This window comes from Phyllostomus hastatus, unplaced genomic scaffold (genome assembly GCF_019186645.2).
Source record: "Phyllostomus hastatus isolate PE091 unplaced genomic scaffold, TTU_PhHast_1.1 phas_scaffold_182, whole genome shotgun sequence".
NCBI lineage: Eukaryota > Metazoa > Chordata > Mammalia > Chiroptera > Phyllostomidae > Phyllostomus > Phyllostomus hastatus.
Genome location: NW_025334013.1, coordinates 11,363,737 through 11,390,093, shown reverse-complemented (window position 1 = coordinate 11,390,093; position 26,357 = coordinate 11,363,737). Strand labels below are relative to the sequence as shown.

Genomic DNA, 26,357 nt, shown 5'->3' with positions numbered 1-26,357 from the left:
GGGTCCGGCTGCTTACACGCAGCAGCAGGTGAAATGCGGCGCACCTTCCTGCCTCATGTGTCAGTGTTACCTGTTTGGGGGAAGAATGTCCAGTAATTTAACTCATTAGTAATTTAAAATATTAAAGCACAGATGTATTATGGAGGGTAGTTTAAAATTCACGTAGTTAAAACAAAAACACCTGGAGACTTGAAAAGATGATTTCCTTGTTAGAGCCAGGCCACTTAGGGTTACCTGTTCACCTCTGTCCGCCGCTTCGCCGGGAGGCTGGGGAGGCACCGACTCCCCTCACCGTTGTCTGGCGGCCAGCCTTGGGCCCCATCCACCTCCTGAGGCTGAGCAAGAAGCCATAAATGATTCCCATCACCCAGAATGGACTGGGGAATCGGTGTTCTCATTAATTTTTTTTTAAATTTGAAGCATGATGAATGTCAGAATGGAAATGAAGCGTGACTTTTCGCTGAATTAGAGCCGGGTAAAGCATGCCTCATTAAAACTGTATTGACGTGCTTCAGAAGCCCCTTTGTGATTAATGGTCTTGCTTCAAGGTCCTTGCTTTGCACTGTAGCGCATAAGGGGCATTTGGGCCGGTTTTGTATTGGATCCTGTGACGAGTCCTAGAAATCACTTATTTGAATGTTTTCCTTTAATCGCTGCTGTTTTTCTTCAACTTTCCCTGGGAATGACAGGGTTTTTTTTTTCTTTTTAACTGAATTTGCAAATTTCTCGTATTCTTGCCAGAGCCGGTCCGTGCGGAGTGCACTGCTGTGGCTCCGAAGTTCACGCGCAGCGTTCGTTCCTTCCCGCAGCTGTGCTTTCAGAAAGCGCGCACTGGTGCGGGTCTGTCTAGAAGCGGCGTGGCCGGGCCTTTGTTCCCTGCAGCCTGGGATCCGTCAGAGGCTTTTCATGCCACTGGTGCACGGCTTGGTGCAAATTGCAGCCATTCTTGCCGTGCTCACCTGCCTAAAATAATGAAGGGGAGGAGGTTGTTTTCGAGAAAAGTCGCCAATTTTAAGACTGACAAGAATGCTAGGATTTGCCAGCATTCCCCATGAAGGGAATGGCCTCTCTCAGATGCTGGAGCCAGAGGCCTGTGGGCGAAGGCACCCGGTCCGCCAGCGGCCCGGTCACAGAGCGGTGCTAGAGAGAAATGCGGCGTATGCTGGCAGCGGGGCCCAGGCCGCCCCGTGTATCATGCCAGATCAGCTAGCTTGCTCTTCTCTTCTCTTTCCAGCGCCAGAGCTTTTGCTGCCTTGGGATTATAATGCATTCTCTGATTGGTGGGAAATGACCTTTCGCAGATGATCAAAACATCATTTTATTACATATTAATCTCATTGTACTGGAGTAAAGCCAGCCGAAACCCATTGTTAAGCTGTTTCAAAAATACCCACAGGTCCACGTGGGCCAGGAATCCTGTGCTGCTAAGAGGCTCCCTTGGCTTCCTAAACTTTAACCTTCTATGGCTTTGCTCTGCACACTGGCGGCGATGGCTGGGGCCTGTTTGGAGCCCTGAGCTGAAGAAGGAGTTTGTTTCTGCAAATTGGCACCTTCGCCTTTCTAAGAGCAAACCAAAAATAGCCACGTCTCTGCTTGCACTGGTCACTCCATTTTTCAATTCCTTTTCTTTTCTTTGCTATAGTCACCCAAAGATCCAGCTTTGAGTGTCCCCAGATTTTAACCAAGCAAAGAGGAGGAAAGCAGAGCTGGCTGGGAAGGCACCCAAGCCACCCCAGCCCGGCTTGCGGGTTCGAGGGAAGGAGGCACCCAGACGCCCTGACCAGGGGGAGTGGGTCACTTGGTCGGTTTCCGCCTCAGCACACTCCTCTTTTTAGCAGCCAGAATTGCCCTGCGGAGATAGAAAGGGTCAGCTGGGTGCAGAGGCTGTGCAGCTCTAGTCTGGGTCGCTAGCGTGGTGTCTGCCGGGGCACCCGACAGATTGGAAGGATGGAGGGCGCGGGGCACAGCGAGCGAGCGGGACCTACAGCTGACCGAGTTTTTCAGACTGTAAGATGCACCTAGGTTTTAGAGGAGGAAAACAGGAAAAAAAATTTCTAAGCAAAAAATGTGGTGAAATATTTAGTAACATAAATAACATAGGCCACCCCACCCCCACAGGGAGTCAGATAAGCTACGTTTGGACTATAAGATGCACCCCCTTTCTCCCAAATTTGGGGGAAAGTGTGTCTTACAGTCTGAAAAATACAGTGCGTTTCTAAGAACCTGCTTTTCATGAATCTGTCCTCGGAGCCAAGCTCCCACACAGTGTGACCGGTAAAGTTAAGGCTGATACTATATGTAATAGTTCATCAGTATTTCTGATGATCTGACTTAGCATAGGTGCTCAGATTGCAGTCTCTGCAGTTAAACCAACGAATCCTGTAAATTCTCTTTCCGGGACAACAGCTGTGTGGAATGAGGCCTCACGCTCCATTCTGGTCCCAGGTGATGAACTCGTGCCGGCTTTGGGGTCTCCAAGGCCAGGTGCGATGTGGTTTCGCTGTGGTCAGGAGTAAGCAGGCTTGTGTTTTCTTGCCTGGTTTCCCCATTGTTGTCGCCCTTTAAAATCTCATACCAGCATTTTGTCCCTCCTTAATTTCAGGGGCAGCATCTCAGATGTCTTCTCCTGAATAAAAGGGTCTTAGCCGAAGCAGGCGAAAGTCGCCGTGTTTGCCGTGGGTAGTGTGCTCCCATGTGCCCTGTGCACCCGTGGTGTTCGCCCAAACTTTCAGGGGAAAAGTCTTTTGTTTTAATTTTTTAACTCATTTATTTATTTGTATTTCGAAACAAAAACGATTATTCCAGGGTAGTATTTTGCATACAGATATCATTATTGCTTTCTAGAGTTACATTTCTAACACATAGGCATAAATAAAAGAAGTGAAAACATCTATATAGATACAGAATTAGCACTGCCCATGTATAACACGCATCCTTATTTTCCCCCCCCCAAAAAATTGGGCAAAGAGGTGCGCATGATGCGCAGTGAAATACGGTAATGGGCTCAGTCGACATTCACTGAGCACCTCCTGTGAGGGAGGCGCTCTGCTGAGCCCTGGGAGGACATGTAGCCTTTATTCCTCGGCCCCCCTTCCCCGGGGAGAAGAAGTTTCAGGGACCCTAACACTCGGTCCTGGATGAGGATGACTGTGGTCATCCTCTCAGCCCATGGGTCTTCATGATGACCGGCCAGCTACTGGACTGAGTTTGCACCCCATGCACTGCACCTGAGGACGTGCCCTTGTGGGTTGCCGTGGGAGGTGGGGCAGCTTGGCTTCCCTGCTCCCATTTGTCAGAGTTTGCTGGGGGGCTCTCTCCTAGCAGGGATGCTGTCTCTGCAGCAGGAGCAGGGGAGCGGGTTGAATCATCGGCAGTTATGCAACAACCCCTGCACAGTGTCTTTGCGCCGGTGTCTGAGCTTTCCTGCGGGCCACGACACTGTGCTTTAGTCCCCATTTACAAGGGGAAAATGCATTCCAGCCAGGGGCCTCCAGCAGTATTTTAATGAACTCCATTCCTTGGAAAGTTGTGGTGAGCCTTTTCATGCAAGCCTTTGCTCTGTGAGTGGATGCAGCTGTGGCGACTGAAGCTGGGGAGAGCCAGAGTACAGACCCCTGCAATCCGTGCCGAACCAGCCCTCCGCTCCCCGCTCAGGGCCGCCTCTCCAGAGGAAGGCGGCCTATCGTAACCCCGGCCTGTGGCTGAGGCAAGGACCCGGCCACTTAATGGTGCAGCGTCAGATTTGTGTCAAGGTGGCAGCTAGTCAGCCCTTCTGAAATGCTATGATTTGCTTAGAAAGAGGAAATGGGGCTTCCTGGGGTGCCTGGACCTGCCCTGCTCCCCCAGAGATATGGCTAAAGTCATTTGGAGTTCTCATGTGTTCTGTTCTAGCAGAGTAACAGAACTGCAGTTATTCTAGTAGAGTAACGTCCTCATTTGATTCCATTAAGAATGAGCAGACCAGAAGATTAAAACTTGAACCTTGATGAAGGAAGGATAAAAGTACAGGGCCATTTGCTTTGTGTGTGTTTGTGTTCTCGGGGGGCAAAGCCTGTTTCCAGGAGACAGTGCGGTGTCCACTGGTCCTGAAGGCGAGGTCCAGGACAGTAAGCTTCCCGGGGGCAAGGGGGCCGAGCCAGAGGACGCCGCAGCCCTCCGAACCGGGGGCAGAGCGAGTGGGCCCCGACGGCTCCGGAACGGGCCAGTGACGGAGCAACGCAGGGTGCAGTGCAAGCGGCGGCTGTGTTTCACTGTGAGAAGACAGTCAGTTATTGAAAAAATGCTGAAACATCTGAAAACTTTGAAGGAAAACAAGCTAAGTATCTATTGCACAGCAAGTACCCACACTCCTAGTGGACTAAAGAACTAGTATCTAAATGAACATAAGAAACCAGAGGGAAAACATCAATATTTAATATTGAGATGGGGTAGGCCTTTATACGGCATGGAAGCTGATAACAAAAGGATGGTTTTGGTGTATGCAAATTGAATTTCAAGTTTAAATAAAATAAAATTCCAAGGCCAAAGACAGACTCTGAAAAAACATTTCAACTTATGGCAAAGGATGTATCTCCTAAAATCTTCAGAAAACACCTTTTGAGGTTGTTAGTATCACTGTCCCCGTTTTCAGTTCTGTTGCTGAGAACTGAACGAAGCAGCAGGGGCTTCGACAACTTGACCAAGGTCACCAGGCAGTGGTGGAGCCAAACTTTGAACCTGAACATCCTGACTCCAGTCTCCCAGCCACTGTGTGCTGCTGCCTCCCTCCAGCAGTAAGGAAAGGGAGGGCCCTGGCGGAACGGCCCGGTTGGTTGGAGCATTGTCCCGTAACCAAAAAAGGTTGTGGGTTTGGCACCCAGTCAGTGCATACCTAGGTTGCAGGTTCGATTCTCTGTCTGGGCACAGGCGTAGGCGTGTGCAAGTGCGCCTCCTGGTCCAGGTGCTTACCGTCCCTGGTCCAAGTGCCGGTCCAGTCCGGGTGGGTGTGGGAGGCAGCAGATGGATGCTTCTCCGTCTCCTTTCTCTCTAAACGCAATGAAGAAAGTGTCCTCATGTGAGGAGTAGAAGAAAGAAGAAAGGTAGGAACACGCTGTGGGTACACAGGTGATCCACAGAGGAGGTCATGTGCACAAATTTTTTTGATTTGCTGGTCGGGAAAGTGTAGAGTCAAAGGGGAGGGTGGCTGGGAAAGCCTCCTTCCCCGAGACCCTGCTGTCTGCCCAGTGGACGGGCCGCGTCTCCTGGACGCAGCGTGCCCTTTTCCTGGCTTCCGCTCAGCTCGCTGTGATGCTGACCCTCGAGGAGCTGCGGCGGTGAGCAGTGGCAGGAGCGCGGCACACTCCGATCGCTCTCTAGGACTTCCACCGGCCGCAGCGTCACGTTCAAGGTTCTGAGGAGTCCTGCAGTGGAGAGAAAGGGGCCTGTTCTCCTGTAACGCAGCACTGTTCTACGCTACTTTCATGGGACCCACTCGGGGAACACCGGTACCTGGAAAGGTTTGTGATCTACACGCCAGGTGACCTGGACTCTAGACTCTTTCTGGCAGGGGCCCTAAGTGTGATGTTAGCCAGCTTTTGAATCTTCATAACTGTTTGGTAAAATGGCACAAAAAGAAACATAGCTTTTCTCATTTTATTGTTTTCTTTTTCAAGAAGAGAACTGCTTCAGAAAACTTCTAGCTCCTTCAATAGGAGGGGGAGAAGGGGGTGGAGAGAAAAGCCTGGTGTACATTAAGCAAACCTTATTGGAAGTCAGGAGCCGGGGTTGAAGCTTTGGGCCTGCCACTCGCTTGCTTTGGGGTCTGCAGGTCTCCCTGGGTCTCTGTGACGGGAGGGCGGGGGGGTCTCGGTGTCTGAGCCCTGTTGCCTAGAACCAAACCTCGCCCCAGGCCCACCCCAGGCTTTCGGATCCCCTTTTGCTGGCAGCAGAGGCACCGGTTTCTCTCGGGTCTGTGACCGTGACCGTGTACCTGCCCCGTGGGGTGGATATGGGGCAGAGTTGAGCAGACTGGGGCCCCCAGCAGGCTCCCCCGGTCAGCCTCCAGTGCCTGGACGGAGCAAAGCGGACTGGGACTTGAATCGCGTCTCTGTCACCTCCCAGCTCAGGCAGGTTACGGCCTCTCCCAGGGTTTCCTCCAGCAGACGAGACTGGGATACGAGAACCGAATTCCCGGGGCAGCCGCCAGGATCTGGGAGTGTGTATAAAGTGCCAGCATGTGCAGTGCATGTGGGACAGGTGCTGAGTAAATGCTAGCTGATGCTTTTATGAATTACCTCCACAGGCTTCCTAGGGCCTGTTGGTTAACCCCTGGGTTCTGCCTGCCTGGGGCTCTGCCCTGGCACCCCAGGCGGCCTTCCTGGTGGTGTTTTCACAGGTGGACACGGCCCAGCCTTGGATGGGGTTAATAACCCAACGTAGGGTTGTAAGGACTTGTTTTAATTAACCTGGAATGGGGGAGATTAGGAGGCTCTCCATTGAAGCATTGTGGTTTTTAAAATTTCTTATGTATTGACTTTTTACAGAGAGAGAGGGTAGAGGGGGTTGGGGAGGGGAGGGGAGAGGTTTGTTGTTCCACTTATTTTACGTTCCCTGACCTGGGATTTCGCAACCTTGGCGTATGGGGGTGATGCTCGAACCAACCAGGCCAGGGCTGCACCGAGGCATTTTAGATGCTCGTGGAAATCCCTCCCCCCCGCCTTCCCTGAACTATCAAGGCTGGGACCCCTGAAAAGGAAGCTGGGAAACGCCAATGTCTGCCACCCCAGAGTGATTGAATAGGGGAGGTCAGGGTCAGACTGGCTGACTGCTTTCTTGACTAGTAAGGACGTCTGTCACTCCACAGAGACGCCTCACGTCATGCTTCCTGTTCTGCCCTGGCAGGTGTGGGCTCTCTGGATGGTGTGGGTCTTCCCCTACCCCTTTCTGGTTGCTTCAGCAGGCACCCTTCTCCCTTGGAGTTTTTTGGAAGCCCCAGGGGAGAAGCTGCGCAAAGTGGTTGGGTGGTCTGACAAGGCGGGATGGGTCTTAAGGTTGAGCTCACTGTCCAAGGACAAACCAGCTGACATTATAGCCTCACGGGTCCTTTGACCTCATTGTCTTCACTTTAGCCACCAAGAGGTTCACACAGTTACCTTCCATTTCCCAGGACAGGGCACCTGTGAACTCTGAACCTCAGGCTTCCTTTCTGTTGTCCAGTTTCCTGCTTTCTCCTGCCTTCACTTCCATTCATGTACAATTCCCTCTTCTCAAGGCTGCTGATCTCTTGTCTGTGCCTCAAACCCACATCTCCCACATCTCTAACCAGCCCCCGCCCCCACCAGTGTAGCCCCAGGCATTCCCTTCTGCAGTGTTTCCAGCCTCGCCCGCAGCGGTCCTCTGTGCCTTGGCTTTGCCCCTCGCAGGCCTCTCCCGAGTCCTCCTTGTGGTGGGGAGGCTGCTCCAGCAGCTCCTGTACCGCTGCCCGTTCACAGACGTGATGCAGGAAGTGCACCCGAGGTGCCACCAGCCGAGAAGGGCAGGTTTGGGATGGGCTAGAAGCAGAGTGACTATTTATCTTGCACATTCTCGAAAACAGATTGGTTACGGTTATTTGATGGTTCTCCTCCTCTCCCGCCCCCCACGCACACGTACTCGCTTTGTTTGCCTGGCTGCAGAGCCTGTTTCAGCGTACTTGGGGATCGGGTCCTGTAGAGTTCATGATGGGTTGTGTTTAGGGCAGCTCCGAGTCTGAGACTGCTCGCCTGAGGTATCTGCGAGGCGGCAGTGCTGGGGTGTGACAGGTTGAGCAGCTTGAAGTTGACGGGTCCAGCCGAACTCATCTCTCGTCTTCGTCACGTCTTAGTTGTGTGACCTCTGAGTCTCTGTCTCCTCGCAGCGGAGATGGGTGCGATGACACTGACTTTGAGTGCTAGAGACTGTGCAGGTGCACTTCCGGCGCAGCTCCTGGCTGATGGCAGCTGCCCGTGCGCGGTTCTGAGGTCACATCCAACTCACGGCCTGATGTAGCCCTTGTGCACGCGAGTACGAGCCCTTCTGGCCTCCTGCTTCTCTCTGACGACTGTCCGCTGCCAGGACCTGTTCTAGACCATGTACATATTTAGCTTACTTAAACCAGCCACCATGAAGCCAGTCTTCTGTCCCCATTTTACGTTCGAGACAACTGAGAGAGGCCTAATGAGTTGTTGGTCAGGGCCTCACAGCTGGTTGGTTAGTAAGTAGCTGAGTCGGAATCATCCCCAGACTCAACCGCCCGTTCTCCCACTGTGCGCCTGCGCCCACAGCTTCTCCAGGAACAGCTTTCTCCTGGTCACTGCAGGCGCCCGGCAGACGGCTGACTCTGGGTGCAGATGTCATCCCAGTAATTAGCGCCCGCAAGAACTCACTCAGTCTCCTAGAGTGTAGCTTTCCCCTTTCCACGTTGAAGGGTGTCCTGTCCGGGCCCTCCATTGTTAAAGATGAGGTGCTGATGGGGACGGAAGCCTCCGTGGCAGCGATCACATGACCCCCACGACCACGGCTGCCTCCACTGAGCGGATCACTGTCCCTGCTCTGTCTCTGCTGAGAGATTGGAGGTGGGGGCCTTCCGTGCTCCCAGAGGCTTCCTGTCGGTTACGTGAAGGAGCCCGAGCTCTCAGAAGCGCGCAGGGCTGGGGGAGGATCCCGCCCTCCTCCTTTTTTGGTCCCTGGCCCTCATCAGGCCGGGCACTTCTTATTCATTAGTCAGACGGTCTTTGGCTGCCCCTTCTTCGCCCATGTGCTGCTGCCTCCTGCACCTTGTTGCACTCCCAATTAAGGCTCATTAGAGGCCCTGTCCATCACAGCGTGCACAGGCCCTGCCTTTGTGAAGCCTCACAAAGGGGCAGTCCAGTCCTGTGCCTCCTCCCCGTCCGCACCCCCCACTCGCACCCCGAGTGCCCCACAAATGACTACCAGCCAGACTCTAGGTGCTGGGTATGCAGGAGAAGAGGTAGGAACAGCACTCGTGAAACTCCAGATTTTCAGGTCCTGCTGGGCCTGTTACCTTTTGTGTAACTGAAACCTTGGAGCCGAGTCCAGAATGGATGTTGCAGATGGCGGGGGTGGGGGTGGTGTCAGATGGAGGCTCTGGGGCAAGTGCCCGACAGCAGGCCGCTCGGAGGGGAGATTTCGAGCCAAATACGGAGGAGATTTAATTATCGTTAATCTCCCCTTCTGCTCTTTCTGGAGTGTATAGGCACACTTAATTACTATTGACTGGAAGCTGAAACCACACTCCTGGTTCAGAAGAAAATTCTATCGGTTCGCCCCAGGCTGGAAATGATTATCCTTCACACAAGTGGATTTCCCCCTTTCCGTCCGCGTGCTGAATGCAGGTTGGGGTAGAGAGGTGTGTTGGGCACTTTAAAGTCGCTCACCACTTCTTCCCCAATGTGTCCCTGCCTGTGTCGCGGACCTTCCTCCCTCCGAGCACCCTGTGCCGGGAGCAGCCACGTCTCCGGGCCGTGTCCCTCAGCAGGAGTCGGCGTGAAGCGCTTGCTGTTCATCGAGTGCCACCGTTCTGTTTTGTTAGCACTGGGGAGCCCCCTGGCTTCAGAGCACCTGTGGAATGAAATAGAGTTCATTCCCATCCCCAGACCCTCTCCACCGGTCACATCATCGATGCTAAATAAGTGTTAGCAACCCCATAAACCCACCCATCCCCCAAGTCCGAGAGGAGGGGCCTGTCTCTGTTACACTTCCTAAGTGCATGATCTGAAGCAGAGAGATGAAAGGGGGCTGAGATGTCACCTGGGGCGGCCTCGGCCCCATGCCCCAGGGCTGGTGGCCCTAGCAGGCAGCAGTGCACGGAGAGGCAATAAACCATTGCGAATCTTGAAGATCACCTGAGCTGGGCATGGGTCGGCCCTGGCTACCTGGGTGGTCTTGATAAGCTATTTAAGCTCTCTGTGCCTCAGTTTCCTCATCTGTTCAGTGGAGATAATTATGAATTTGCCACCTCATTCTCAAGAGGGCAGCAGTGGCGATTCAAGAAAGCAGTGTGGGTAGACAGCCTGGTTGCCCGGTGGGCGCAGACGAGCGCCCGGTGGGTCAGCAGTGACCACTGTGTCGAAGGAAAAGGTGATGGCGGTCGACTTGCCTTACGAGCTTCGTGATGGCACGTAGTGAGTGGAGGAGAGGTTCACTAGTTGGAGCCGCTGGAATTCTTTGCCATTTCCCACTGCAGTGCAGCTGTCCTTTTTGGGAGGAGCGCGCCCCGCGTTTTCCTCACTGGCCAGGGCGGTGGGTGAGTGTTGCCTGCTCAGGCCCCGGGAGAGGGTGCTGTCTCCAGCCAGGAGTGGGCAGCGAGGCTGCGCAGAGCTCCTCCCAGGAGCAAGTGGGCTGTACCGCTGTTGCCTCCAGTATCTTACCTCTTGGTCTCGACGGTGACGGCACTGAGCCGAGCCTGAGGCATGTGGGTGGATGGCCTCTGGGAGTCCAGGACAGAGGCGGGACCTGGGGCACTGGGTGCAGCTCGGGCTGTTGGAGGCCAGTGGAGACACAGTTCCACACGCCCAGCGTGGTCACTTCTGAAGAGTGCCGCCCGCCTGCATCCAGCCTGTCAGGTGGAGGCGGGCTCATCTTCATTTGAGGGCGGTTCAGTGAACGCTATTGCTGTTACTCTGGACCTCCCCGCCCCAGGTCACCGGATTATTCTGACAGCCTCTGGACCTCCCTGCCCGTACTCCTGCCCTCCCTGCCCGTAGTCCTGCGCTCTGCAGCCAGAGTGACGTTTCCATGGTGTGGTCCTGGTCTGGACCCTCCACTGCCCTTCGTGACTCCGCTCGGTCATCCCCGCGGAGCCCAGAGTACAGCCTGGGTCAGGAACTCCTGGTCTGGCCCTGCCCGCCCCCTCCTGCCGCCCCCAGGGCCCCTCGACACCAGCCATACCCGCCTGCCACAGAGTCTCCTGAAGGCCCCACGCCCTGTCTCGTTGGGTTTGTGCCTGCAGTCCCCTGTGCTGGGAGGACATCTCAACAGCTGTGCTCATCCTCAGGCCTCCGCCTGGGCCTCGCTCCCCGCCCTTTTCGCATCGTCACCCCAGCCATGGCGCCCGCCTTTACTCTCGGTTGGAACTGCTTAATTATATGGTTCTTGCACTGCCTCTTCAGCTCTCTGAGGGCAGGGGTCTTGTCTGCTTTGTTGGCCTTTGTGTCCCCGGCGTAATGGGCACTCGGGAGGCGTGGTCAAGCCCCTCTCGAGTGCTGGAGCCTGAGGCGAAGCACTGGGTCAGAGTGCTGAGTAAGTTAATATTAGTTATCTTGCAAGAGTTCATGGTCAGACAGATGCCATGGGAGACAGATACCCAGAGGGATGTAATTCCAGGATCCCAGGGGAGAGGAGCACTGCGCTGTGGAAGCTGCACGGAGGACCTCCAACCCCACCCTGGTGGGTGGGTTTCAGGGAAAGCTGCTTGGAGTAGACGAAGCCTGGGCTACCCCCTGGTAGAGGGATAGGAAGGGGGCTAGCTGGGCAAAGATGGGGTAGCGGCAGTGCATGTCTGCCCAGATGGCAACCTGGGAACGGACACCTAGTGAGCCGTGGGCATTGGTCCAGCCCCGTGGGTCCCTTGCCAAGAAGCAGGTGCTGGGCACACACTCGGTTTGCCGAGGATGTGCTGTTTGTTGCCAGTCAGGCTTTTTAGGTGGGTAAGGGAAGGGACAGATAACCGATTATCTGCAATTTTAAGATTAGAGCTGGGAAGTGTGCCTTTTTCCTGGATTACTCCATGTGCCTGCCTGCCTCGGGAAGCACCCACATCAGTCCTTTCCGGGGAAGCCATGACCTTGCTGGCCCCGTGGAGACCGAGTGCCTTATGGAGCTGCTCGTGCCCCCGGCCTTTATCTTGTGTGATCTCACAGGGACCTAGGACTCTGTCAAGTCCTTCACAGCTCCAGTCGGTACCAGCTGCTGCTCCCAGTGTAGTCCAAAGTCAACTCCTCACTTTCCATTTTCCTACATGCTTAGATCTGGGTGGAGGAGAGGGCTGCAGGGTCTTTGATCATTGTTACCCTTAGAAATAATGTAAAATTTGGTAACTCTTCTCATAACTGCTAGGGGACCCAGGGTATCCTCCAAAGTAGAGTTAAATTGCCTGCTTAAAAAGATTGTGCCACGGCCCTGGCTGGTGTGGCTCAGTGGACTGAGTGCCAGCCTGCAAACCAAAGGGTTGCCGGTTCGATTCCTAGTCAGGGCACACGCCTGGGTTGCAGGCCAGGTTCCCAGTAGGGGGCACACAAGAGGCAACTGCACGTTGATGTTTCTCTCTCTCTCTCTTTCTCCCTCCCTTCCCCTCTCTAAGAATAAATAAATAAGAAAGATTGTGCCCCGGTGCTGCCCGGAACGTCATGTTCCCCCAACGAAGAGCATCCCTGTGGGTGGTGGCGGTTTGGGGAAGCTACCGCCTGCTTCTGCTCCCACCACTCGCAAGTGTTCGTTCTGGGCGGAGCAGGGGGTGTCATTTTTCTCTTTTATTGCGGGCTATCTACCCGTGTGCAGGCCATTTCTCTTGGAAATACTTGTGAAAGTGCCGTGTTTAAGACATGCAAACAAAAATCCAGTCCCTAGGTCTGAGGGCTGTTTCGTTTCCCTCTGGTATGTTCCTGCCCTGAAACCCCTTGACAGAAGAGTTTGCCTGCGTGCTGCCAGCGGGAAGACCCTGGAAAGGACAAAATCGAACCTGTCCTCTCCCGGGCCAAGTAGTTCTCTTCTGTTGCTCTGAGGGATGTCAGGACTCCTGAAAAGGTGGCGAGGGACAAGACCGTGGGCTTCATTCTCGGTGAGAGCAGGGTTCGAACCTGTGATTACCCACTGGTTTCCATGTTCTTTCCATTCTTGAGACCACAGGGCGATTTGCAGGGGGTGCTCCAAGGGCTCCCCAAGTCTTTGCCTAATGACAGGGCCCCCCCAGCAGTGCGCCTGGCTCTTCTGCCTCAAGTCGCTGCCCTGCTGTGTTTGTGCATAAAGTGCCTTCTCTCCAAAGTGCTTGCCACTTGGCAAGTCTTTTCAAAAGTCCCCGCTTCCATTTGGGGAAGTTGTTTTTTTCTTTCCAGTCTTGTGCCTGTGTCCAGGAAGTTTGGTCTCTTAGGAGTTGTCCGTGCAAGTGCCCCTGCGTCACTTTCCCGTTGCCCTTGGTGTGTGTGTTTCGCCCCGGCTGTGGGGGGCGCCAGTGAGCGCTCCTGGCAGCTGTGCAGTTGTGGTTTCCGGGTGGATGAGGGACAGGCACGGGTGTCCAGCCCTCCGGCATTTCTGGGCCACACGTTAAATACACAAACACTAACAAAAACCGATGAGCAAAAAACAGGGTTTAAGTAAATTTACAGTTTTGTGGTGGACCGCATTCACAGCCATCCTGGCCCACGTGCGCTCCATGGGCCACGGGTTGGACATGGGGATCGTTTGGGTTTCACTCTGGGCAGAGTGAACAGGAGAGCTTAGTCCTGCCATGGTTCTGGTTCGGGGGACGGAGCGCTGCAGGGTCGGGGAAGTGCTTTAGAAGGAACCTGATGTTGGTGAGGGTTAGCGAGCTGCAGCAGGAGGCCAAGCTCTCTGGAGGTGAAGCAGATACCGGCTTCTTGCCAGCTGGAGCTGGGAGGCATAATTCGTCTGAAATGCACCAGGATGCCCTTCCTTGAGCTTGCCCTGATGGAATTGTCTGGCTGGAGGTTCGTCTAGCTCTTGCATTTTAGGAGCTTCGTGGTGTCCTGTTGCTGGTGGACCCTGTGCAGAACGAGCATCTGAGTGAGGTCCTGCCTTCCTGGTTGGTGAGAAATGTGAGACATCAAAGTGAAATGCAGAGAGATCCCCTTCCCCGGAACCAGACTCGGCGGGAGGAAGGCATTTCCTTTCCCAGAGCGGCCGGGAAGCTTCGCGCAGCCTGACAGGCAGTGGCCCTGGGTGAGGAGTGTCTGGGTCACCCCCTTGGGACACACCTGGTGGGAAACATTGAAAACACGGGAGGACAGTGGGCGTGCTCAGCCTGCTCTCCCTGACGTTTGCCACAGGCCAAGGATGTGGACGGGATCGGGGAGGAGCCTGGGAGGCCTGCAGGGCTTGCTGGTTGAGGCGGCGTGGCCGGCCGGAGGCCTCGGACGCCTGTCCATCACCGGCCACTTTGAAAGCTGGTGGTGTGCTGGCCTGCCAGCACAGAGGTCTCCAGTAAACGAAGGGGCCCTGGAGTGGGTGGGGCCCTGTGCCGCGGGTGGGAGGTTCCCCCTCAGTAAACAGAACTGGGGTGGGGGCTCTGAGGGGCAGGAGCTCACTCTTGGAAGTGGGAAGAGGTGATTCGGGTAAAAGAAGTTTCCTGAGAACTTTAAATTTGAACATGGGATTCCGGGGAGAAGCCCCTGTGGTCATTGCCTGTTCGTGCTTCCTCTCGTCGTGGGCGACTGGCTCGTGCTGCCGTGCGTGTCTGTGCCTGCTTGTGCCTGCCTGTGCACCCTCAAGGCAGGCCAGGTCGTCTCACTTTCGGAGCACCCCATGCCTCGCTCGGCACAGGTTTCCTTTTGCTTTGTTTGAGGAAGAACGTCACAGACTTTTGATGAGCTCAGAAAGCCATTTCCTGGATGGTTATAACGATAGTAAGTAAATAGAATAAGTTCTTCTTAAAAAAAAATTAGTTTGCATTCAACACTGTTTTGTATCAGTTTCGAGTGTACAGCGTAGCCGTAGACCTTCATATGGTATTGCCTTCGACAGCCCGAGTGCCCACCTGGCACCATGGGGGGGTCACTCTAATGTTATTGGCCACGTTCCCTCTGCTGTACCTCACATCCCCGTGCCCATCGTGTGACTGCCAGCTAGTGCTTCTTAATTCCAGCACCTTTTCTGCCCCGCTCCCCAACGACCCTGTTCCCGCTTCCGTGGGGTCGGGTACTTACTTGCCCCCGTCCTTTGCTCGCAGCACGCCGGTATTTCTTTTGTGCCCCTCCCTCCTCCCCTCCTCTTAGACGTTGAGCTCCTTGAGGGTGGGCACCGTGGAGTCCTGCAGACATTCGGGTGAACTTCGTCAGGAGCCACAGCTTTGAGTTTGGCTTCCTCACAAGCTGAAGTGGAGAAACGTGTGCTCTGGGAACGGGGAGACCCCGCCAACAGCCTGGGGGACCGGTGGTCCCTGCTGGGTGGAGCTGACTGCCTCCCCAGTGGGTAGCGCTTCAGAGTTCTCTCTGTCCGCGCATGGTCGTTGTCACCGGGTGAGTCGGTGAAGTTGAAACAAAGCCCGATCTGAGACATTCATTCAGCGGAAGGAATTCGGTGTGCAGTGCTATGGCCTGCCGACCGGGGTGATTTCTAGGCTAAAATAAGCAAAACAGAACACTGGCTTGTTCCGGGAGCACCTCACACCCCGGGGCAGACGGCGCTGGCCCGGGTCCCTCTCCACCGCACGCGGCACCGACACCACCACTGGGGAGAAGCTGGTGGCATCATGGAGTTTTGGTGGACTGTGGGCTGTTCAGAAGCTGTGGTCTTGAGAGTCTGGGGAGAGGGTGTGGTGGAAGGAGCCAGCACGCTGGCGTGTGACTCACTGGCGTCATGGCCCTGAGCCTCTGCTGCTGCCGCCTCACAGGTCCTTGGCCTCCCGGGTGGCTCCAGGACCCCTGGGGTGAGGCGTGCCTGGCCTGCTCATCGAGAAGCCTCAGGAGTGGCAGTAAGATTGCTTGTGTCTGTGGATGCTTACTCCGGAGACCTCCTCCCTCCTCCCTCGCCTTGGGACCGGAGAAAACCCTCTTGTATTTGACGGTGTTTCACAATCCAAATGCTGCCTGAGGGGTCATCGCCCATGTCTGGCCCAGCTTGGTGATCCCTTTTCATGTTTCACCACGCTGTCCCTTTATTGCTGCCTGAACACACGTGATTGCCCTGGAGCGCCCCCCCACCCCCCCGCCCCGCTGTGACACATGGGTGATGCGCAGCGGTCTGCCCTGATCAGTCCAGTTGTTCTGTGTCCCCTCGTGTCGGAGGTTTCCCTCCCAGAACCTCACTCCCGTCTTTCTATGGCGGTGGTCCATTCATAGCTTTCAGGGAAGTTAACCATGGTTTCACACACGTTTTGTGAAACCCGAGGTCAGGTCTATACCTGAGCGCCCAGTGATGACATGGACCGCTTTTTTTATCACTGGCAGTTTTTAGGGGAGGGGTTCACACCGCTCTAATCACGCATGAGCCCACTTTCGCCAGGTACTTCTCTCTGCCACTGTTCAGTGGATGGTTCTTCCAGCTGGAATATTTTTGCCTCGGGGTTGCTTGCCAGGCAGCGTGCCCCAGGGGGCCCCAGCGGAGTGGTTGAGGGCTCCTGCTCTGCAGGGTCACGTGGGTCTCAGTGAGCCTGGTGCTGAGCTGGAGGGTGGAGGCCCCGTCCCGCCCGCAAAATTGCAGTGTCATAAACATGTATTTGACATGTAGCTTAGACAAGAAGGAGTTGCCTCCTTTCAGGGGCTTTGGGAACGAGTGGAAGAGGCAGACCTTGAAGGACACGGAGAGTCATTAGGTGGCACTCTGGGAGGGACGGATGTTCCTGGTTGCGGGGGGGGGGGGGGCCTGGTGTGGAGGGACCGTCAGACTGCAGTGGGGGCTTGAGCCCATCTGATGCTCCACCCTGTTTGCTGCCCTGAGGCAGAGGCGGTCGCCCACTCGCTCACTTGTAGGTGGTAAGTGCAGCTTCTAATACCAGCTCGGTGACTACAGTGTGGCTCTCAGTCCAGGGCAGTGCACCGGTGAGTGTGCCGCCCCGGCTTCTTGAAGCTGCGTCTGTATTGTGCTCCGTCCCTCTGGGACCAGTCCTTAATGAGGAGCAGGCGGCCTAGAAAGACCCTGACGCCTCTCTGCAGACACAGGTGATGCGTTGTGCTCCTGGCGGAGGAATGGTTAACAACTAGACTCCCGGCACCTGGTTCATCCCTTCAAGGCAGCGCAGGGTCACCTGTGGAGAACAGGAGCCTTGTGCGTGCCATGGTGGACTCACATGCAGTGATTTTAATTTCTCCTTTCAATCTGTCTTCTCTTTGTTCTGCCCCTTCCTGACCCTTCCTTTAGAAAACCTTCTGGCCTCTTATTCCAGGCTGCAAGCGTCCAAAAGGCAGAGCTTTTGAGCCTTGAGTAGGAATGCCTGAAACCCAGCCCAGGAAGTTCGCCTTTGTTTATTGTTTATCTCTGGAGTGGTTTGGGGCACCTGCCTAAGAAAAGAGAGGAGGGGGCTTACTGTTTCTCGAGAAAGCTCTTTGTTGTCAATGGCTTGTGAAAAATGGGTTTCTAAGTAGAAGAAAACTTTTGTTGGTAAAAAAAAAAAAAGCAACACACACACACAAAAACGATTTCCTGATGTCTGTGTGCTTCCTTTGTGTCAGACCCGCAGTAACTGCGGCCCCTGCGCCTCCAGAGCGCGAGCGCTTGGTCTGCTGGGTGCGCACCAGGGGCCTGAGGCTCACTCACGTGTTAATGTTCCAGAAATTGGGAAATTGCTTCTGACACTTAACGTGCACATTAATGATGTTCTCATTGGTGGTACATCTTACAGTTTACAGTCTTCAAATGAAGAATGTAGTCAGTACTTAAAGAATGTCCTTCTCTGAGTCGGCTGATCACTTTAATTAGAGACTGGGTCCCATGTCTTCTGACGCCCCTGGCATGTACATCTGTGATACACACAGTACATTTTTCTCCTGTTAAGAATGGGGGGACTGGATCCGAAATGGTTTGCGGGCCCCCTTCTGTGAGTTGTTGAAGGTGGAGGCCTGAGAGGCTTTTGGTCCAGAAGGATCAGAGTGCCCATTTCTTGCCAGGCTCTGTGCTGGGTGGTGGGCGCAGGACCCCCACCTGCAGTCCCAGAGTGGCTGCAGCGTAGCCCCTTCCTGGAGGCAGCTCCCGGGGTCTGCGCTGGCCTGGCCCCTGGGAACAGAGGCTCTGTCCACACAGACCCGGAGTTCTCCCCGATTGGCTTCCCTTCTCACCCCTGTCCTCTGAGCCCTACTGGACGGAGGGAGCTTTGTTGACCCGGTGGCTTCCGGCTTCGGAAGAGCCGGGTCAGAGTTGTGAGTGTAGCTTCCACCCCACTCCACCCCGTGGAGCTGTGTTGGCCAGCCAGGTCCTGGGGTCATGCAGGGCACCAGCCTCACCTGAGAGCGAGGTGCCCAGTCACTGAGCTTGTGCGGCTTTTATCCTGTGGTGGCATGTTTGGATGCCTCCCGGTTTCCTGTGATGGCTGGAATGTGCTTTGCGAGGGCAGGGCCGCAGGTGTCTGCCTCGGCCCCTCCCACATACCTGGTGCGGGCACCGAGCGTTCAGGGAGTGGGGTGAGTTTCTCTGTGCGGCAGGTGCTGTGGCCCCCGTTCGGAGGTTTAGGAGGTTCACACTTAGCCGGGAGGGGCGGGCCAAGGGTCTGAACGCATGTTTGATTTCAGGGTTGGTGCTTTCCCCACACCAACTGTCGGGGCCGAATTCAACCCTGTAGATTATTTCTGATATTAGTGTGTATATTGCTAAAAAACCTAAATTTTTTTTTTAATTGACCCAGAAGCATTGCTTTGTTGTTCTGCTTATTAATGCATTCATTGGTTGACTCGTTTTGCCCTGCCTGGAGGATGGACCCGCAGCCTTAGCGTATAGGAACTACACTCTAACCAACTAAGCGACCCGGCCAGGGTATTTAATTATTTTTTTAATTGGGGAAAAAACGGCAAAACTCTTTGGGTCTTGGGAAAAATAAAAGGAACGCATTGCAAGCAGAGACCTCTGCTGGCCACCGGGAGGGAACTCCGGTGCCCTGAGCCCTGCTCAGCGGGCTGTGGCGATGGCGGGGAGTGGGGCGGCCCGGACTCTGCCCAGCCGTGATTTCACCAGCATTACTCATCTGAGTGTGCGACCCAGCGAGCAGGGTCTGGTTTTGATTCTTATCTCTCTGGTGGCGGGCGCCCAGCCAGCGGGCGGATCAAAAGGCGGAATGTGTTCATTTGGCCATTATTTAAAAAACCGAGGTACAAGGGTGCACTTCTTAAAGCGAGGGCGCCGTGGATTAGATTATCCACGGAGTTGAACTGGTCTGGCTTTTGTGCTTTTTTAAGGGTTCATCTCAAGTTTCTTTTTCTGGTTGAACAATTTTTTTCAACATTAATAACTAATGGAGAAGGGAAGAGGCAAAGTAGAACCATATGGCGGCACAAGCACAAACCTCACTTGTGGCCGGAAACGTCTGATTTGTATCTCTTTTCATGTGATCAGCTGTTGGGTTACATGGTGGAAAGGTATTCAGTTTGGGGGCAGCAGCAAGATGTGATTGTGTGGTAGCCTAGCGGTGGTGTGTCCCACATGTGCTTTCTGAGGCGGCGGCGCGTGGCCCGTGGCTGTGGACGAGTTGCTTCTCCAGGGCCCTGCGTTCTCCCCTTCTCTACACTGGGGTGGTAGCTGGGTCGGCGAGTGGGGCTGGTAGAGGATTAGAGGAAGGGTGCAGGTAGAGTTTACACGACCACCGTGCCTGGCGTGCACTACCAGCTGTTGGCTCTTGCATCCTCCTGATCTTTGTCCTCACTGTTACTGAGGTGTCACTTGAGGCAGTTGCTAGTGACATCCTAACATCTTTCTTACTCCTGGGACTTCGCACTCGCTGCCCAGGTTCACTTCATTCCCCTTTCCCTCTGTCTGTCCAGTGGCCCCCTGGGCACCGGTGAGCCGGGTGAGGGCTCAGTGAGGAAGGGCACGGCGGTTCCTGCCCCCTGGGATGTTGTGGCAACGGAGCGATTGGTGGAGGCCAGACCGCCACCACCAGACCTGGCGGCAGAAACCCTGTCGTGGCCAGCGCAGCGTTGTTTATTATTCCGTGTCGTTTGGAATTAAGCTTAAATCCCCCCAACAGCCTGGATTGATCTGATACCTTTGGGTTATCTGAGCCCCCCTTACAAAGGTTGTTAAGCAGTTCAGACGAGCGGTTTGGACAGAAACCATTCCCCCCGGGCGCTGGCACCGAGCACACGTTCTCGCTAGAGGCCCTCCTGGGCCTGGGAGGCAGCAGAGCTGATGAAACCCCCACCCCAGAGTGAACTTGCGGCTTTGTTTGGACTTGCCCTTCTTTTAAATTGCTGTGCAGACTCATGATCCGTGAGATGTAATGTGATTTCTTCCACCCTTCTAAGCATTTGACATGACCAGAAGGTGGGGGGGTAGGGTTGGGGGTGAGTGTCGGAAGGGGGTCGTTCAGTGACTGACTTGATCACAGAGGTGAACTGCCTCTATTCAGGATCTGTAGGGTGACCTCGGGTCACAAGATTAACACCCGCTTTCTCAGAAGTCTGCAAGGTACTGGAGCACCCGCCCTGGGGTGTGGTTCGCTGGGCCGGGTCTAGGGGGCCAGTCTCTGCCCTTGCAGAGAAGGTTCAATAGGGAGGGAGGAGTGGAGTAGTAGCTGGTGACAATATGAGAACAGCCACCCCCAAAGCTGGGGGATCCCAAAGTTTGGGATTCAGTTGACATCAGTGTTACTGAAGGAATTTCAAAGGACGCGACACCTTGATAAAGAAACGAGAGTTTGGGCTGGCCCCTAAAGAATGGTGGGATTTGAGAGAGGACTGGGGGATAGAGTGCCAGATTTGGCAAATGAAAGTATATGTTCCATGTAACGTTTGGGACCTACCTACACTAAATGTTCTTCATTGTGTATCTAAAATTAAAATTTAACTGGCCAGTGCGTTATTCTATCCAGCAACTGTAAATGGGGGGGATTTTTGGCAGAAGAACGCGTATGCAAATGTGTGTTCAGCAAGCAGTGAGTGGGGTGGCGGCGCTGCTGGAGAGGGCTCGGACAGAAGCGGCGGGGTGAGACGGTGGGGGTGTGGCGGGGAGGTCAGGACCAAGGCTCTCTCGGGCACCTGCTCCGCTGTGCAGATCTGTAAGGGCACCGTGCACTCTGTGCTCTGTGCTCCACATGGTGACAGTTGTAGTACTTCTTAAGAGCATTTTACATTTGAGCAAAGAAACAGGAGTGAAGAGGGAAATAGAATACAAAATTATCTTCAGGCCCTGGCTGGTGTAGCTCAGTGGATTGAGCGCGGGCTGCGAACCAGGCATCGCAGGTTCAATTCCCAGTCAGGGCACATGCCTAGGTTGCAGGCCATGTCCCCCAGCAACCGCACATTGATGTTTCTCCCTCCCCCCCTCCCCCTTCCCTCTCTAAAAATAAATAAAATCTTTTTAAAAAATTAAAATAAAGGAGCTCTTGGAAGGAAAATGTAAATAAAAATTATCTTCAGAATTTATCCCAAGGGGGAACACCATACCTGTTTGGATGAAGCATCAGTCAGCTGTATTGGTAGGACAAATCATATGCTGTTCATAAATTCTACGTGTTTTTCTGTGCACTGCCCTAAGTTTATTTTTATTTTTATTTATTTTTTAAATTATATTTTATTGATTATGCTATTACAGTTGTCCCAATTGTTCCCCCTCCACCCAGCTCTCCTCTACTCCCTCAGGCAATCCGCACACCATTGTTCATGTCCATGGGCCGTATGTACAAATTCTTTGGCTGCTCCATTTCCTGTTCTGTACTTTACACCCCCGTGGCTATTCTGTAACTACCTATTTGTACTTAATCCCCTCACCTCTTCGCCCATTCCCCCACACAACCCTCCCATCTTGCAACCATCAAAACACTCCCTGTATCCATGTCTCTGTTCTTACTATTTGCTTAGGTTTTTTTAGATTCAGTTGTTGATAGATTATGTATTTATTGCTGTTTTATTGTTCATAGTTTTGATCTTTTTCTTAAATAAGTCCCTTTAACATTTCATATAATAATGGTTTGGTGATGATGAACTCCTTTAGTTTTTTCTTGTCTGGGAAGCACTTTATCTGCCCTTCAATTTTAAATGGTATCTTTGCTGGGTAGAGCAATCTTGGCTGTAGGTCCCTTTCATGACTTTGAGTATTTCTTGCCAATCCTTTCTAGCCTGCAAAGTTTCTTTTGAGGAATCATCTGACAGTCTTATGGGAACTCCCCTGTAGGTAACTAACTGCTTTCCTCTTGCTGCTTTTAAGATCCTGTCTTTATCTGTAACCTTTGGCATTTTAATTGGGTTGTGTCTTGGAGCGGGCCCTTTGCATCCATCTTGTTTCGGACTCTCTGTGCTTCCTGGACTTGCAAGTCTACTTCCTTCACCAACTAGGGAAGTTTTCTTTCATTATTTTTTCAAGTACATTTCTAATTTTTTGCTCTTTTTCTTCTGGCATCCCTATGGTGTAAATGTGGGAGTGCTTAAAGTTGTCCCAGTGGCTGCTTTAAGCAGCTTTAAGTGGCTGCTTATACTGTCCTAGTTGTTTTTTGTTTTTGGATTCTTTTTTCTTCTTGTTCTGATTAGCAGTTTTTTGGTTCCTTATGTTTCAAATCACTGGTTTGATTCTAGCTTCATCCACTCTATAGTCGTTCCTTTGTAAATTATTCTTTATTTCAGTTAGTGAATCCTTTGTGTCTGACTGGATCTTTTTTATGCCTTTGAGGTCCTCATTAAGTTCCTTGAGCATCCTTATAGCCAGAGTTTTGAGCTCTGCATCTGATAGATTGCTTATCTCCATTTTTGGTTTAGTTCTTTTTCTAGAGTTTTGATCTGTTCTTTCAATTGGGTCACATTTCTTTGTATCTTCATTTTGGCAGCCTCCCTGCATTTGTTTTTATGTATTAATTCTGTAGTTGGACTTTATTCAGCTCGATTTCTGATGGTCCTGAGTGATGGCAGTTCTCTATTTTGGTTGTAATTTCGATGTGGTTGTGCAAGGACGTGAACCAGAGTTACTTACGCCACCATCTTGACCGGATACTGCCATGAGTTTTTGAGTGACAGTTCAGATGTTTTTCTGAAGTTGGTTACCACCAACTTCATGAACTTTGGAAGGTCCAGTGACAGATCTTCAAGGGTGGCTGGATCTAGGAGCTCAGATAGTGTCTCGGGGGCTCCGCACTGCTCAGGAGCTCAGGCAGGTGGTCACCTGATGCTTGCTGTGGCCCGGGACCCTCACCCCCCATCCCAGCATCCCTGGCAGAGCGAGGCAAAGCCATACACGTCCCCGTGGCCCCTGGAGGAAACTCCTAGGAGAGCTTCTTCCCCAAATAGGCCTAGGCTCCTTGGACCGAGGCCCTCCGATGGCCCATGGCAGGTAGTGGGGTGGAGATCAGCCTCGTCCACACTACGTGGAGTGAGGAGGTTTGCGACTAGAAAAGGAAAGGCAGGCTGAGCAGGTGATGGGAGTGGCTTTTGATGGCAGCCGATACCACAAATCAGCTCCTTGCACGGTTGCCTCAGTCAGCGTTGTCTGTGCTCTGCGGGCAGGAGTTCCAATGTGGGAGCAGTGAATTCCTCCTGGTCCTGCACGCCGATCTGACCTACTTGGGCACGGCAGGCAGGCCGGATCCCATTCTCTAGACCAATAGCTGTCACATTTTTTAAAAAATGTTTGCAGGCTAGAATCATTTAAAAAAAAATATTCTAGGTCCTAGAACTAGGGTTGCCAACTTTTAATACAAAAACAAAATAAACCTAAAATCAAGGACATCTTAAAAACAAAAGGGGGTATTCTATTAAAAAGGAACAATGCATTTAACCGTGTGAAGAGGTTGACGTCATGTAGATGAGTCTTTGCCTGCAGTATTTTCACGATGCCGGGAGTCCCCGGTGTGGCTCACCCACTGTGTCCATCGTGCGGCTAGTGAGAGCAGAGCGCGGGTTAGAACCCAGGCCTCTCGGTTCTCAGTCTTGCCACTGTTGGTCCTCCAGCTCATAATACATTAATAAAAATGCCAGCATTTTCATTAAAACTCTAGTTCATTTTATCTAGTGCTTTTGTACAACCTTTCGGTTCATGTTTGTGAATGCCTGGTTGGAACCACGAGCGAAATTGGTCACTGGTGTTACCAAAGTTTACTTTCCAGACAATAAACTCTTTTCTGAAAGCCGATTGCTGCGTGTCGAGCACTGCCGTGGGCCCCAGAGGTGCAGCCACTGACAAGACTGAAGTCCCTGCCCACTAAAGCATGCCTTCTAGTGGGGGAGACAGGCAACAAACTGGAAAGAAATAGACTTTCAGGTCGTGCAAGTGCCAGGAAAAATTGTTTAATATTTTTGACCTGTGGATTAACGTCTTGAATAGGAGTGAAGCCACACCCATTTTATACCAAACCCCGTGATCTTGTAAGCTTTCCTGTGTTGGGGGACTTGGCTGCAGGCAGTGGGATTGGGGGGAAAGGGGGAAGCAGGTGGCTCCAGGCAGAACTGGGGTTGAGAAAAACTGGGTCCTCGGGTCTGTTTTCATCCAGCCAGCGCCTGGAGCAGGACGGCGTACTCAGGTGTGATCTAGGCCGGCGTGGCCCCCTAAGAGTGCCAGATGACAGATGGCACCGAGTACCAAAGAGGGGCGCGGGGTGTGGATACGTCAGCCACAAACGTGCGTGCTTTCCCTGTGCGGGGGCGGGGCACTGTGGCGGGTGCCAGTGCATTTAGCTCATGTGATCCCCCACATCACCGCAGGTTGGTTTTTATTGTCCCCACTTTACCGGTGAGGAGGTCCAGTCTCAGTAGAGACGAAAAATGACTTGGCCAAGGCCACAAAGCCAATTGGCAGTGGGATGAGGACGTCTAACTTCGGAGCCTGTTTGCTGGGTCTCTACCATAATCCAGGACAAATCGGGCCATTCGCCTTAGGGTCCTGGCCAGTTAGAAGGGGTTGTAGACAAAAGTCAGGTTCCCCCAGGCTAGCCAAGGCTGCAGCCGGCAGAACAAACAGTGGCGGGCAGGAAAAGGCCGGGATGTGGTAGGCGGGCATGAGCCTGCCTGGGTGCCCGGGGGCATTGCCCTGGGTCAGCCGCGGGAAGCCGGACCAGTTGCTTCGGGTGGGAGCTGTTCAAGTCTTCCCTGCCTCGTCCCGGACTTTCTTCCAGGCGCTGTGGCTGTCCTTACCTGAGCGGGGGTGGGGCGGGAGGGAGTTGTTTGCCACCAGAGTGTGTCTCTGCGTGCACTTTTAGCTGTCTCTTAAACCAGAGGTGCGGCCAGAAGGGGAGGTTGCTGCCTCTACTGCTTGCTCCCTGTGTGTGGGCCTTGGGCACCTTCATGATTGGACCACAGGTCGCAAATCTGTAAGATGGGGACAAAACTTAACTAGTTTACAAGATGGAAGGGAACTTAAGTGGACAGCACGCCCTGTGTAGAGGGCCTGGCCTGGGTGTGATGCTCGGGAGGCACTTGGGGGTGAGTTGATCTGATCAGCACTGAAACCGACTTTGAAAATAGCCCCATTAGATGGGGGGAGCCCCGTTTTCGTTTGTCTGTCTGTCTGGTGGAGGGGGCGCACAGGCAGGTGTTGCATGCAGAAGAGAGTCGGAGAATAAGCAGGCTGTGTCCAGGCGTTAGTGGTGTGTGTGTGTCTCCGGGGATAGGCGACATGCTGCTCCATGTCGTTTCACCGAGGCCAGAATTGACGTTGATGCAAGGCAGGGCCACCGCCTTCTGGCCGTGCCAGACAGGGCCCTACAGGCCGAGTTCGGGAGTGCCCCAGGGTCAGCAGAGGTGCCCCGAGAACGCCCCCAGAGGCACATGGTCTCTGGGGGGGGTATTCTCTGTCCCTGTCTTTCTGGTGGTGCAAAGGGTCTCCTGGAGGAACACAGGAACCGCCGTGGCTGTCGGCCCCTCTGCTGAGCTGCTCTCCTGGGTGTCCTTGCCACATGATGTAACTTTTCCATTTGGAAAGATTGTTGGTGCAGTTGGCAGCCCCTTGCCTGGTAAACGATATGGTGGGGCCTCCATAAACCCAGGCCCATGAAACGAATAAGTCAGCACATTGAAAATGCAGCGTGGAAGTGACTCAAGCCTGAAGGAATCCATCTCCGAAAGTGCTGCCATCCCCTCCTGGAATATTTTGGTGGAAAGTGCTGTTCGCGGTGGGAAGAAAAGGCCAGCAGCCTGGTCACCGGCAGGGCCTCGAGTCCCATGGAGCGGCACGGGTCCTGAGCCCACGGAGCCCTCCTTCTCGCTGAGGTGGCCCTGGGCAGGCCAGTCTGACAGAGACCCACCAGAGCTCAGCTGGGGCACGCTGGCGTGGTCTTTGCAGCAGGTGAGGTTGACTCTACAAGTCAACCTGGTAGTGCTTGGCCAGGGGCCCGGAAAGGAGTGGAAATTCCACCCAGCATGGGAGCCCGTGGGAGTTCTCCGCCACGGGCGGGTCACCATTCTCAGAGTTCAGTGGGTTCCCACGTGTTTACAATGTTTACCTTCTCCTTGGGACTTCAGCTGGTACTCGGCCCACCAGAGACCAATACCAAGCATGTACATACTTAAATGCACTAGACCACCCTGGCGACCAGGTGAGGAACACCG

The 26,357-nt window shown here is 53.7% G+C and overlaps 1 protein-coding gene across 3 annotated transcripts in view; it reads left to right on the top strand.

Moving 5' to 3' along the window:
- CAPZB (capping actin protein of muscle Z-line subunit beta) overlaps positions 1 to 26,357 on the top strand; it is a 121,462-nt gene that overhangs the window by 57,476 nt on the left and 37,629 nt on the right. The window lies entirely within an intron of this gene.